Below are 15,549 nucleotides of genomic sequence, written 5' to 3'. Positions count from 1 at the left end.
AAATTCTTGTTTCGAGTGCTCTTTATAACCCCCCCTCTCTCTCTTTTTGACTTGAAGGCCCTAAAGGGTAGATGATGTTTTTAGATGGGGCCTTCAGATTTTAGATAATCAGTTAGAGTATGTAAAAGCTGCATCCTAGCAATTTTAGAGTTTCTAATAAGTCAGTTGGAGAGTAGCCATCTGTCGTCTATACCGCATGTGTGAGGTTCTGTACATACTACATCAATATGATCGGTTGATCCATTTCCGTTGAAACCGGTACTTCTCGCTTCCCGTCCTCCTTGTGCTCAGTAATGGCGTCAGCCACATGCATTAAGGCACGCATCTTCTATCTAATCGCAATGGACCGATGGGTACCGCTCCATGGAATCGAGCTTCGAGCATGATATGCTCTCAATAATTGAGTAGAATGCTATCAAGGTCTTGAGGCTGTGAGCGCCCGAGCGGCCCGGGCGCTCTGAATTCTATCTATGATATATCTTAGATATATATTATGTCTTGGGTTTAGACTTATCGGGAGATTGGAGTGATCTTCATAAAGCGATTGCAGCTAGAGCATCTTTAGCAAATCTTTCAAAAGTTATAGTTGAGCCGAAACTTTCTAGTGTAGGGGCATCTCCAACGGCAACCCACAAATTTCCTCTCACATCTGTGTACGGACAGGGGGACCAGTCCACAGACAGGATGCGGGTGACTATCATCCAACACTGCCCGCATACATTTCAATTTGCATTTAAAACAAATCAGACAAAATTCATGCAAACCGTCTGATGTTCATTCGGATAGAAAATAGTACAAATCATTCATACATACCATGCAAATTAAATCTAGTACAATAATGTCTCAAATTCGACTAGATTCTGGATGTCCAACAAGTTTTTCGTCAACGGATCATGTCGTTCCACACATACTTCATCGAACAGTGTGTGAATGTAAATGGCCACCCCTCTGGCCTGTGGTACACCACGATAGCGCTTACAGGCTACATATAATGTGTAGACCAACATTGAGTGAATGAATCAATCCACAAGTTGAGCAAGAGAAAGCAAAACTTACGATCTCGTCCTCTGACGCGTGCAATGGCCACCTGGCCTCGAGCTAACGAACCATGTCACAAAACTTGGTGACGCTGGTCTGGATAGTGTACTCGTGATACGATAACGACCTCACATTGCGTTGTTGAATGATGTACAAGTCGTAGGACACAATGTGCTTTCGTGCGTGAAACTTTTCATGCACTTGCTACCAGAAGGTCTCCCCTGTGCTCCTGCCTACGAAACATTTAGATCCTTAAAATTATAACTTTTACCTACTTTTACTTCGGGACTAGTAGAAAAGGGGGCAAAGGTCCAGGCCGAGTCAGCCCATTAGTCCCGGTTCAGTCCAGAACCGGGACCCATGGTGGCATTGGACCCGGTTCGTGAGCCCCGTGGGCCGGCCGGGCCACGTGGGCCATTGGTCCCGGTTCGTCTGGCCGGTTGGTGGGATGAACCGGGACCAATGGGCCTCGCTCCTGGCCCACCACCATTGGTCCCGGTTGGTGGCTTGAACCAGGACCAAAGGCTGCCCTTTAGTCCCGGTTCATGCCACCAACCGTGACCAATGAGGTGCCTATATATACCCCCTCGCGTAAGAGCAGAGCACACTGCTCTACTTTTTCTGGCCACCGAGGGGGAGAGGGCTTGGTGGTGCTCTAGTTCACCTCCTATGCACACAAGGTGTTCGATGGAATGCCCAAGCCACACTACTTAAGCTTTCTCCTCTCCAAGCTCGACCTCCAAGCTCCATTTTCCTTAATATTTGTCTAGGTTTAGCGGTCCATCACACCCCGTCCCCGTCTTCACCGCCGTCGATCACCCGCGCCGATCTCATCGCCGACACCATCGTGGTGAGCCTCTTGTTCTTATCTTCTTTCTGAAAGGAAAAATATTCTTACTTGTATGTTTAGATAGATACTTGTATTATTTTCTTACTTTTATTATTGCATCTTATATAGTGCGATGGTTTTGGTATCCGCCCCCATCGGCCCTCGTCCTGTCTATGATTCGGATGTGGTATATATTATCTTTTCATAACTATTGGTTCATTTATTGTTTATGAAAATTATGCCGACCAACGTGACATAGATTTTATTTATCTAGGAGGTTGTTGAACCGGAAATTCCAACCGACCCTATTGTCGAGAGGTTAAATTTAGTTGAAGAAGAAAACAATTTCTTGAAGGAAAAAATAAGAAAAATTGAGGAGGAGAAGATGATATTGGAGTTGCATGTTGCGGATGTCGTCGATGATCACAAGATCAAGATGGATGCAATGCGCTTGAAGATTAGAAAGATTAGAAAATATGCCATTCATACCGAGGCTTGGTATCATTATGCGTTGGATCAGTTGTTACCTTGGTTGCGATTATGATCGCATTTGTTTTCGCATTGAAATGTTTTACATAGTTTCAATGTATGGTTTAATTAATTTAGATGCTCTGCAGAGCTTTATGTTGTTAGATGAGAACTATGTATGTACTTTGGTTTTAATGTGATGATGAACTTCTATTAATTTGGTCACTTAATTATCTATTCATGATGTTCTGTAATGATTTTTGACACACTTAATTATATATAATGCACGCAGATGAACCGGCAATGGATGTACGGTGACAGACACACCTCCGAGTACATTAAGGGCGTGCATGATTTTCTCGAAGTGGCTGAGGCAAACAAGCAGAATGGTTTTATGTGTTGTCCATGCCCTATATGTGGGAATACGAAGTCTTACTCTGACCGGAAAATCCTTCACACCCACCTGCTTTACAAGGGTTTCATGCCACACTATAATGTTTGGACGAGGCACGGAGAAATAGGGGTTATGATGGAAGACGGCGAAGAAGAAGAGTACGATGACAACTATGTGCCCCCTGAATACGGTGATGCTACTGAACATCAAGAGGAACCAGACGATGTGCACGATGATGCTGCAACGGGCGAAGCTGCTGAAGATCAAGAGGAACCAGACGATGTGCCCGATGATGATGATCTCCGCCGGGTCATTGTCGATGCAAGGACGCAATGCGAAAGTCAAAAGGAGAAGCTGAAGTTCGATCGCATGTTAGAGGATCACAAAAAAGGGTTGTACCCCAATTGCGAAGATGGCAACACAAAGCTCGGTACCGTACTGGAATTGCTGCAGTGGAAGGCAGAGAATGCTGTGCCTGACAAAGGATTTGAGAAGCTACTGAAAATATTGAAGAAGAAGCTTCCAAAGGATAACGAATTGCCCGACAGTACATACGCAACAAAGAAGGTCGTATGCCCTCTAGGATTGGAGGTGCAGAAGATACATGCATGCCCTAATGACTGCATCCTCTACCGCGGTGCGTACAAGGATCTGAACGCATGCCCGGTATGCGGTGCATTACGGTATAAGATCAGACGAGATGACCCTGGTGATGTTGACGGCGAGCCCCCCAGGAAGAGGGTTCCTGCGAAGGTGATGTGGTATGCTCCTATAATACCATGGTTGAAACGTCTGTTCAGAAACGGAGAGCATGCCAAGTTGATGCGATGGCACAGTGAGGACCGTAAGAAAGACGGGAAGTTGAGAGCACCCGCTGACGGGTCGCAGTGGAGAAAAATCAGAGAAAGTACTGGGATGAGTTTGCAAGTGACCCAAGGAACGTATGGTTTGCTTTAAGCGCGGATGGCATTAATCCTTTCGGGGAGCAGAGCAGCAATCACAGCACCTGGCCCGTGACTCTATGTATGTATAACCTTCCTCCTTGGATGTGCATGAAGCGGAAGTTCATTATGATGCCAGTTCTCATCCAAGGCCCTAAGCAACCCGACAACGACATTGATGTGTACCTAAGGCCATTAGTTGAAGAACTTTTACAGCTGTGGAATGGAAACGGTGTACGTACGTGGGATGAGCACAAACAGGAGGAATTTGACCTAAAGGCGTTGCTGTTCGTGACCATCAACGATTGGCCCGCTCTCAGTAACCTTTCGGGACAAACAAACAAGGGATAACACACATGCACGCACTGTTTACTTGACACCGATAGTATATACCTGGGAAGCTGCAGGAAGAATGTGTACCTGGGCCATCGTCGATTTCTTCCGACCAACCATCAATGTCGAAAGAAAGGCAAGCATTTCAAAGGCGAGGCAGATCACCGGAAGAAGCCCGCCATGCGTACCGGTGATCACGTACTTGCTATGGTCAATGATTTACACGTAATCTTTGAAAAGGGTCCCGGCGCACTAGCTGTTCCGAATGACGCTGAGGGACACGCACCCATGTGGAAGAAGAAATCTATATTTTGGGACCTACCCTACTGGAAAGACCTAGAGGTCCGCTCTTCAATCGACGTGATGCACGTGACGAAGAACCTTTGCGTGAACCTGCTAGGCTTCTTGGGCATGTATGGAAAGACAAAAGATACACCTGAGGCACGGGAGGACCTGCAACGTTTGCACGAAAAAGACGGCATGCCTCCGAAGCAGTATGAAGGTCCTGCCAGCTACGCTCTTACGAAAGAAGAGAAAGAAATCTTCTTTGAATGCCTGCTCAGTATGAAGGTCCCGACTGGCTTCTCGTCGAATATAAAGGGAATAATAAATATGCCAGAGAAAAAGTTCCAGAACCTAAAGTCTCATGACTGCCACGTGATTATGACGCAACTGCTTCCGGTTGCATTGAGGGGGCTTCTACCGGAAAACGTCCGATTAGCCATTGTGAAGCTATGTGCATTCCTCAATGCAATCTCTCAGAAGGTGATCGATCCAGAAATCGTACCAAGGCTAAGGAGTGATGTGGCGCAATGTCTTGTCAGTTTCGAGCTGGTGTTCCCACCATCCTTCTTCAATATCATGACGCACGTCCTAGTTCATCTAGTCGACGAGATTGTCATTCTGGGGCCCGTATTTCTACACAATATGTTCCCCTTTGAGAGGTTCATGGGAGTCCTAAAGAAATATGTCCGTAACCGCGCTAGGCCAGAAGGAAGCATCTCCATGGGCCATCAAACAGAGGATGTCATCGGGTTTTGTGTTGACTTCATTCCTGGCCTTAAGAAGATAGGTCTCCCTAAATCGCGGTATGAGGGGAGACTGACTGGAAAAGGCACGCTTGGAAGGGACTCAATAATATGCAGGGACGGATATTCTTGGTCTCAAGCACACTACACAGTTCTACAGAACTCTACCTTGGTGACCCCGTATGTCGATGAACACAAGAACAGTCTGCGCTCCAAACACCCGGAGCAGTGCGACGACTGGATTACATGTGAACACATCAGGACTTTCAGCAGTTGGTTGGAAACACGTCTCAGAGGTGACAACACTGTTTGTGATGAGCTGTACTTGTTGTCCAGGGGACCATCTTCGACTGTTACGATTTGGAAAGGATACGAGATAAATGGGAATACATTTTACACGATTGACCAAGATCAAAAGAGCACCAACCAAAACAGCGGTGTCCGCTTTGATGCAACAACCGAGAGGGGAAAGGACACATATTATGGTTACATAGTGGACATATGGGAACTTGACTACGGACATGATTTTAAGGTCCCTTTGTTTAAGTGCAAATGGGTCAATCTGTCAGGAGGCGGGGTACAGGTAGACCCACAGTACGGAATGACAACAGTGGATCTGAAAAATCTTGGGTACACTGACGAACCGTTCGTCCTAGCCAATGATGTGGCACAGGTTATCTATGTGAAGGACATGTCTACCAGACCGAGAAAAAGAAAAGATAAGGAAGCGAATACATCATACGATGAGCCAAAGCGCCACATAGTTCTTTCAGGAAAAAGGGACATCGTGGGAGTGGAGGGCAAGACAGACATGTCTGAAGATTATGAAAAGTTTCATGAAATTCCTCCCTTCAAAGTCAAGGCTGACCCAAGCATCCTGATAAACGATGAAGATTATCCATGGTTACGGCGCAATAAGCAAATGACACAAGCGAAGAAAAAGTGAAGACTTTCTCCCGCAACTATTATGATGATACCATGCCAACTTTGTAACAGACGAGTATGATACCATTGTCCGTTTTGTACATGCACATGCTATGTGGGTGAAATTATGATACCATGCCAACTTTCAACTTTTTCAGAGTTCATTTGAAATGCTTTAATGTCTTATGGTTCGGCCCTCGTAATACCATTAATCCCGGTTCGCTCCTTGTCAACTATGTTCTCACCAAGAACACTCTCAAGAGGGCAGCCACGTGGGCCATTGGTCCCGGTTCGTCTGGACCTTTTGGTCCCGGTTCCACGCACGAACCGGGACCAATGCGCCTCGCCCCTGGCCCATGACCATTAGTCCCGGTTTGTGCAACAAACCGGGACTAAAGGGTTGGTCCTCGTTGCGCTCAGAGTTTAGTCCCACCTCGCCAACCGAAGGGCGCTCACACCGGTTTATAAGCCCGTCCCTCTCTGCCTTGTTGAGCTCCTCTCAAAGTGAAAATAGATGCCCCTATACAGGGAATTTGACCTAAATTCATAGTGAATTTCTCTGAAATTCATAGAAATTTATTATGAATTTAGGTTGAATTTTCTCTATAGGCGCATCTATGTTCATTTTTTTAGTAAAGTTAATCACAAACTTGTGATTCACACAAATTTCAAAGAATTCAAATTTTAACTATTCAAATTTGAAAACTAATGGCACTAACAGAAAGTTTATAATTTTTCTAAAACTAATGGCACTAACAGAAAGTTTATAATTTTGCTGACCTAAAAGCAAAAAGAATTAAAAATAAAGCAAAAAACAAAAGAAAATAAATAATGCAGAAAACAAAACAAAAAAACTGGAAACAAAATAAAAATAGCAACAATAAGTATTTTGTTGTAAGTAGAAACAAAATAAAATAAATAAAGCAACAAAGAAAACAAAAAAACAAAAAAAGTGTTTTCAAATTTGAAAACTAATGGCACTAACAGAAAGTTTATAATTTTTCTAAAACTAAAAGCAAAAAAGAATTAAAAAATAAAGCAAAAACAAAAGAAAATAAATAATGCAGAAAACAAAACAAAAAACTGGAAAAAAATAAAATAGCAACAATAAGTATTTTGTTGTAAGTAGAAACAAAATAAAATAAATAAAGCAAGAAAGAAAACAAAAAACAAAAAAGTGTTTTCAAATTTGAAAACTAATGGCACTAACAGAAAGTTTATAATTTTTCTAAAACTAAAAGCAAAAAGAATTAAAAAATAAAGCAAAAAACAAAAGAAAATAAATAATGCAGAAAACAAAACAAAAAAACTGGAAAAAAAATAAAAATAACAACAATAGGTAAAGAAAACAAAAAAACAAAAAAAATGCCTCCTACTGGGCCCCCATGGCCTGAATACGACTAGAAACCCCACCATGGGCCAGGATTCAGGCCCGCAGGAGGCCCAGTAGGCCCACAGGCAGATAAGTGACTTTAGGCCCGTAAGCCTGCATTTGAGAGGAGCTCGAAGTGGTCAGTGCAGCAGCGCTTATAATCTACTGTCAAGCCCTCTCGGCTAGCGAGGTGGGACTAAACATCCAACCGCACCGTGCCGCGCCAGTTCCAGCACAAGGCCTTTGGTCCCGGTTGGTGCCACCAACTGGGACTAAAGGGGTACATTGGTACCCGGTTCGTGGCAAAAATCGGGACCAATTCACCCCTTTAGTCCCGGTTGGTGCCACCAACCGGGACCAAAGGCCGCCGCTTCTCGCCCTTTGGGCTGCTAAAAAGAGGCCTTTGGTCCCGGTTGGTGGCACCAACCGGGACTAAAGGGGGCATTGGTCCCGGTTTGTGCCACGAACCGGGACCAAAGCCTTTGCTACATAAGCAACACTTGGGGAATTTTTAGATTTCCCTCGCCAGTTGCCCCCGACGACGCCGACGACCTCCTCGACACCGCCAGGCTACCCGTGCCGCCCGCTCCTCGTCGCCGTCGCCGCCCGCTCCTCGTCGCCGTCGCCCCATGCCCCTGCCCGTGCTCGCCGTCGCCGCCCGCTCCTCGTCGCCGTCGCCCTGCCCCTGCCCCGTCCCGCCCCCGCGCGCCGGCGCCCTAGCCAGTCCCCGCTGTGAGCCGCCGCCCCGGCTCTGTTTTTTTATTAGTTTAATTTTTTTGTTCATATATATATATAATGTATATGTGTATGTATGTGGCTATATGTTTTTGTTCATATGTGGATATATGTTTTTTTTATTAGTTTAATTTTTTTGTTCATATGTGATGTATACATGTATATGGCTATAATGTATATGTGTATGTGGCTATAATGTATATGTGTATGTGATGTATATGTGTATGTGGCTAGAATATGCTAAATATATATGTCAAAAATGTTTTTTTGTTCATAGAAAGTTTTTTGTTCATATATAGAAAGTTTTTATATATGACAATGGATATATATTCGATATATATGAGAAATGATGATCCATGGAAAAGTTTTATATATGCAAAAGTTACAATTTTAGAAAAGTTTTGTATATCTAGCTAGGAAGGGAAGAAGAAGAAAAAGAATGAGAGGAAAAAGGAAATAAGAAGAGGAAAGAAAGAAGAAGAGGAGATGAAGAAGAGGAGAAATAAATAAGAAGAAGAAAAAAGAAGAAAAGGAAGAGGAGAAGAAGAAATGAATAGAGGAGAAGAAGAAAAAATAGAAAAAATTTCTATTTTTTCTTCTTCTCCTCTATTCCTTTCTTCTTCTCCTTTTTTTTCTTCGATCTTCTCCTCTATTCCTTTCTTCTTCTCCTCTTTTTATTTCTTCTTCATTTTCTTACGTTTTATCGGGTCTGTCGTTGTCCATATACCCCTCCCGATAACTTCAACACAAGGGGGGGGGTCGATATACCCCCTCCCCGATAATATTATTTTCCCATGTACGTATGTCGTGTCGATATAAACTCCCGATAACTTCAACACGTGGGGGAGGGGTCGATCGATATACCCCCTCCCGATAACTTCAACACGTGGGGGGGGGGTCGATATACCCCCTCCCCGTTACTATTATTTTCCCATGTACGTATGTCATCGTTGTCGATATAAACCCCTCCCGATAACTTCAACACGTGTGGGGGGGGGGGGGTTGATATACCCCCTCCCAATAACTTCAACACGAGGGGGGGGGTCGATATACCCCCTCCCCGATAACATTATTTTCCCGTGTATGTATCTCGTCGTTGTTGATATTACCCCCTTGAAGCGTTGTCGAGGCCACCCCAAACCCTAGAGAAGCAGCGTCGAGGCCGCTAATTAATATGATTCCTTACTGTGATTAGCTAGCTAGTTCTATGTTTGCCACTAATATATCCATATGTGTCATGTTTGAATAATAATTGTCATATTGTAAATATTTGTAGAAACTATGGACACCCCCCGAGACGAAGCAACATAAGCGATGTTGGGGGAGATAATCGCACATGGAAGTGATGCCGTCTTATCATTTCTGAACGACACCGTTGGTCTGGAAGGACAGGGTGAAGAACAGACAATTATGATGGCTCCTTTGACCCAATGCTGGTGCAAGGAGACCATGAGGACGGCTCTGGTGACCTAATGACGGTGCAAGAAGGAGACCGTGATGACGGCTCCGGTGACCGAACCAAGTCTGGCCAGGTATATATATTAGTTAAGCCTGTGCTGACTAGCTAATTGATGCATTCATTGTTTTGGTATATGTACACATATTAATTAACTCTCGTTTTTCTTCTTTTTTCTAGCCCTCTGGATCGAGCACAACTTCGGTAAGGAGACGAGGCCCGAAGAAAAAGTTGAGCTCGGATGAAAGGTTTGAGATCACAGCAATCGCGCGCGACGGCGAACCGATTGAACCCATCCGGACAAAGAACGCATTTGCTGCTCAGTGCGGGGTTCTTGTTAGGGACAAGATCCCGATCAGCATCCACCAATGGTATAAGCCTAAGGAGGAAGACCCTGAGGTGTCTTATGTCAATGATATGCAGAAAGATGATCTTTGGACTGAGCTGAAGGCAAATTTCACCCTACCGCCAGAGGAGGATCCGGAGAAGCCAGTTATAGAGCAATTAATCAAGTCTTGTGCTCTTAAGAAGATGGCAGGCCTATTCAGGAGGTGGAGGAAAGAGCTGAACAAGTTTGTCGACAAAGAAGAGACACCAGAATTCATCGGCAAATATGAGAAGATCAGAGATCACTGGCCCGCATTTGTGGCCCACAAGACATCGGAAAAGAGTAAGAAGATGTCGGCGACAAACAAGCAAAATGCTGCGAAGAAGAAGTTTCACCATCGCACGGGGTCAGGTGGCTACCTCAAAGCCCGGCCTAAGTGGTCCAAGGCTGAGAATGATCTGCTTGATAAAGGGATCGAACCAGAGACAATGAACTGGCCAGACCATTGCCGGACTTGGTTCTTCGGGGCTGGCGGAACCTTGGACCCTATATCAGGGAAGTGCCGTTGGACAAACGAGCAACTGAAAATACCAGTCAACAGGCTTCAGCACTATATCGATGCAGCGCAGCAAGGGATGTTCGTTCCAGACAGGGAGAAGGACAAGCTCACAATGGCCCTCGGGAATCCTGAGCACCCTGGACGGACATGAGGCACGCCAGGCTCCATTCCGTGGAAGGTTGGTTTTCCGGACGCAGGCGGTTACAAATGCCATGAGAGGAGGAAGAAAGTGGAGCATAGCCAACTGCAGGCGCTGCACGCAAGGGTACAAGGGCTAGAGGAACGAGAAGCAGATCGCAGCAAACGACCTGCCGAAGCTTCCCCCGAAGCTACCCCGCCATCTCAGCGGAGAAGCAACGTGGGTTCCACCGAGCTGCTTCAGCCGGAGCATGTCTTGATGGCTCCTGCTAGCTACCCCGTGGATTTTATCATGGAGTCTCAAAATGGCCACCTTATGACGCAATGGCAGAACTTAAAAGTCAAGGCGGCTGTTGGCCAAGTTCTACCTTCTGAACCCGGCGCAACTTTTCACTGTCGTCCGATTCCAGAAGGATATGCTAGGGTGACGGTGGACGAAATAACGGAGGGATTTGAGGACCTCGAGCTTGACCACCCTACCAGTGAAGGGGAGACTTGGCTGGGTTCTGCTCTGAAGACTCCATGCCTATGGCGGAAGGAGTTCATCAAGCTTCCGAACTGGATGCCTCCTCCTCCTCCGGCTAGTCAGGGCACTCCGCCTCCTCGACCGCCTCCTCCTCCGGTGAGTGACGATCAGGGCACTCGGCCTCCTTCTCCGGTGCGTGGCGGCACTCCGCCTCCTTCTCCTCCTGCACCGACGCACCCGAGCAGCCAGCAGCCTCCTCCTTCTCCGGCACGTGGCGGCACTCCGCCTCCTTCTCCGCCTGCGCCGGTGCACCCGAGCAGCCAGCAGCCTCCTCCTTCTCCGCCTCGCCAGCAAGGGCGGAAGAGACCCGCTGCCGCCCCGGCTGCTCCGGCGCGTCGTAGTCCTTCTCCTCCGCCTCGTAAGCAAGCACGAAAGAAGACAGACGCCGCGGCCGCTCCATCTGCTCCGACGTCTAGCAGTACAGTCAGCAGAGGCGGGAGGCAATACAGATACGGTCCTTCTCTCAAGCCTCTAGAGAAGTTACCATACGAGAGGACCGAGGAGGAAAACGCGAAGATCATGCAGACCGAAGTGGTGACTTCTTTGAAGGGTTGAAAGCAAAGAGACATCCACCTTCGGAGGAGAAGGTAGATCCGGTGAAAGCAAAGCGCACTATCGATGCCCTGAGGAAACCACCAAAGTCTCCGCCGAAAAACAACTATGAGTGCATTACTGCAAAGACATATCTCGAAGCTAACCGGTCGGGAAGTACTGTCAGTGATAAAAGGTTAAAAGAACGGGCAGCTGGGAAATTTTTTGCCCAGCTCGGCGAACAAGCAAAGCAATCGTGCCCTCCGCTCAATGTGTCTAGCGACATCGTCGCTAATGCTCCGGGGATGGTGCCCGGTTATAACAATCTTGGAGATTACCTGCCTGATGATGTACATTTTGATTTCTTGGAGGTGGACGAACACAGATACGAGTACGGGAAGCCTCTCGTCAAAGATGAAAAATCTCTAACAACGATGATGCGAAGATTCCATAATTGGTACATGAAAACCTACAGAGAGTCTGGGGGGACGAATACTTTGTATCTGAGAATTAAAGAGCAGCACGACCTCGTTGGAACTGATCTGTTGCCTGTTCCATTTGAGGAGTTCTTCGAGTTCTTCAATCAAAAGGCCCTCGATAAATTAACGGTCTTTTGCTACTGTCTGTAAGTACTATTTCTGTCATTAAGTCTCTATATATAGCTCGGCTCTTTCATTGCATGTATTTATAATTAATTATCCTCACTATATTATGCAGATTGAAGATCGTCGAGTGCAAAAACAAGAAATGTATGATATTGGGTTCATTAACACAAATATCATAGATGAAATTCAGGTTAAAAAGCACGCCGAAGAGGCCGAGGCCAACTTGCTACAATCGTTGATCAAAAATCAAAACAAAGATTACATACTCTTTCCTTACAACTTCAGTGAGTGTTACTGTCGTGTGCATATTCGGTTTCCCTTATTACTCGAGCGAGGTTATAGTAATGTAATTGATGAGTTATGCATGCGTGCGCAGCTTCCACTATGTTCTTCTGGAGATTAAGCTTGAGCGGGGACTAGTAACCGTCTTAGACTCGAGACGAAAAGATCCCGAAACCTATGCGGACATGACTAAATTGCTCAACAAGTAAGTTCAATCGATCATTATCGCACCATATCGGCAACTTTTTGTTCATTTCCTGATATCTCAAGTAATAATAATTATTTTCTTTGTCTTGCAGGGTTTGGAAACAGTTCACCGCAGAAGCTCCGGGACTGCCGAAGGAGCTGCGATATACATACCCGAAAGTAAGTACTACTAGCTAGCTAGTTGCGCGCATCTCCCGTTGATTCTATAGCTATACTTTCATCAATGTCATTTATAATGCTTCATTATCAGTTTGATTGACCTCTATTTCTCATAAAGTGCTTGTGGCAGGAAGAAGGGAATAATTTCTGTGGATACTACGTGTGCGAGTTCATCTACAACGCGACTTTGAAACATAAGCGGGGCTACTCTAAAAGACAATATGAAGTGCGTAAGCAATAATATTCACAATTTCATTTTATTACACCATCATTTCTGTTGAGTTTGATTCATATATGTATTAACCCCCTTCTTCAAATTAGACGTAGCAAATGCGGAATGAACTCCTAGAACAAGATCGCACGAAAGCAATTCAAGAGGAATTGACGGGATTCTTTCTTGACCACGTGATCAATAAAGCCGGAGAATACCATGTGGAAGTTGATTTCAAGTGCTAGGGGATTGTAAGAGATCTTACATATTGTATATGTATGTAGCCAGTAGCATCGGATAGATAATACGAAAACTTGTTGTTCGACCAATCTCTCGGAGAAGGAGAGGTCGATCAATCACTTCTCTCGGTATGCATGACGAACTTCTGTACTTAATGGTTCCCTTCATTTTCTTACTAGCTAGCGTGTCGAGGGCCTCTCTATGTACAGTATGTAGCGACAACCAAGCACGGACATAAGACAGGACACTTCTCTCTATTAATTAGCTAGCTAACACAATATATGAAACACCTAAATTAACCCCCAAAACCCCCAACGCCCCCCTTAAAAAAACCCCAGCCACTGAAATGCTGACGCGTGGATGCCTTTTGGTCCCAGTTGGTGCCACCAACCAGGACCAAATGCCCTCCTGCCTGGGCTCGGCACACCGGCCACATGGAGGCCCATCTGTCCCGGTTCGTGTTAGAACCGGGACTAAAGGTCTAGGGCATTAGTAACGACCCTTTAGTCTCGGTGCAAGAACCGGGACAAAAGGCCCTCACCAACCGGGACTAATAGGGGTTTTTCTACTAGTGCGGCCAGCAGTGCCTGGAACAACGTGTTCCCCGCTAGCACAAGCGGCATGAGTAGCAGCTGCAGCCATGTTCTCGTTGTTCGGCATGAACCCGCAGCTCGAGAACGTGGAAACCGTCGTGAACACGGCGAAGGTCCACACGCTCAGGGCCTTGCTCCGCAGCGTCCGCCTCGCGCCCGTGGACGTGTAGACGTAGGCCGCAATGGCGGTGGCGCCGAGTACGTGCGCCACCACGAGGATGGCGAGGACGACTAGGGACAGCGAGCGCACCGCCTCGAGCCGCAGCTGCTTCGCGCCTATCGGGCTTTTGCTCGTCTTGTCGGAGTTTCTCTTCTAGCTTTCGATGTCGGCGGCGGTGGCAACCTGTGGCGTCGTCTCGAGCTCGACCCCTCCATTGTCGTGGCTCTCCACTCGCTGCGATATGCTTATACCTTGTTAGCTCAGCTTGTACCATTTGGACGTCAGGCCTACGAGTGACACGAACACCTCGCCTCCGGCAAACATGAGCACGGTCAGGACGAAGAGCTGGCCGTAGGAGAACACCTCCATCTCGACGGCGGACATGCTCGACACCGTCACGGCTGACACGGTGGTGCAGAACAGGTCAATGCCGCGGGGCCGGCCCCTCCCGCCGCCGTGCCCGGCTGGCGGCGCACGGAACTTTAGCTCGTCCAGGAGGAGGTACCCGAGCCAGGAAACGGCGAGGAGGTAGGCGGCGTGTACGAGCAGCGAGCTGAGCCGAGACGGCCAGACCTGCCTGGCGCCGCACCGCAGCGCGTGCCGCCACCGCGCCGCACGCTCCGTGACGTGGTGATGCGTGTAGGACTTGCAGAGCGAGCAGAGGCGGTACATTGCCTTGTCGAGCGCTGCGGCCATGCGCCGCACGTGGTGTGAGAGTTCCCGGAGCTTATGGTGAGCTCTGGCCATGGCGTGGGTTCGTGTACTACTCCCTCCTTTCCGGTTTATAGGACTTATCTCAAAATTTTAGTTTTTCCACTTTATAAGGCTCAATTTGGTTGTTTTCCATCACATGTTCAGATTCTAAGGTGCATTAAATCATTGCATGCAAGTATTAAGAGAAAATTAACCAATGCATGTACTTTATGCATGCATGCATTGCAATTAATGCATTGATAAACATAATTTTTTGAGGAAAACAAGAGCATAAATTAGGTGCTTTTGTAAAATTACAAAAAGTATTCCACCACTCACCATCTACCTTGATTGGTAAGATTTTTGAATTGAGCCCTATAAACCGGAAAGGAGGGAGTATTGTTTTGGACGTGCACAGTGGTATTATGGGGTTTACGTGCACTAAAGTTGTGCATGCATGGGCCGGTGGCTTACGTGTTTCGCTGGTTGAGTTGATAAAGTGGAGACGTCCGTCAGGTATATATACAGGGAGGATAAGTGCAACGTACGGTTGGAAGTTGAACGGAACCTAGATGGCCGGCGCCGTCGGGGAAGACGATAGACTACGCGCCTCTCTAGACAACCCATCTTCAACCACAAACACAAAGATTCTTATTTTCTTACCTTTGATTACTGGTGCAGAGATTTGGTGTTTCTCCGGTGTTTAAGGAACTTTAGTTTAAATTTTCCGCATGATGCAACTTTAGTTTAAAGAACAGGGTTGCACATCTCTAACTTACTGTTGTACGCAATGTTTTTT

At 46.5% G+C, this 15,549-nt stretch overlaps 1 pseudogene; it reads right to left on the bottom strand.

Moving 5' to 3' along the window:
• Positions 1-533: 533 nt before the first annotated feature.
• Positions 534-14,804, bottom strand: LOC123039368 (probable cation transporter HKT7; annotated as a pseudogene).
• Positions 14,805-15,549: the final 745 nt, after the last annotated feature.

The sequence above is a fragment of the Triticum aestivum genome, chromosome 2B (assembly GCF_018294505.1).
Source record: "Triticum aestivum cultivar Chinese Spring chromosome 2B, IWGSC CS RefSeq v2.1, whole genome shotgun sequence".
Lineage (NCBI taxonomy): Eukaryota > Viridiplantae > Streptophyta > Magnoliopsida > Poales > Poaceae > Triticum > Triticum aestivum.
The sequence above is the reverse complement of the archived record's forward strand: the minus strand, read 5'-3'. Positions and strand labels throughout refer to the sequence as shown.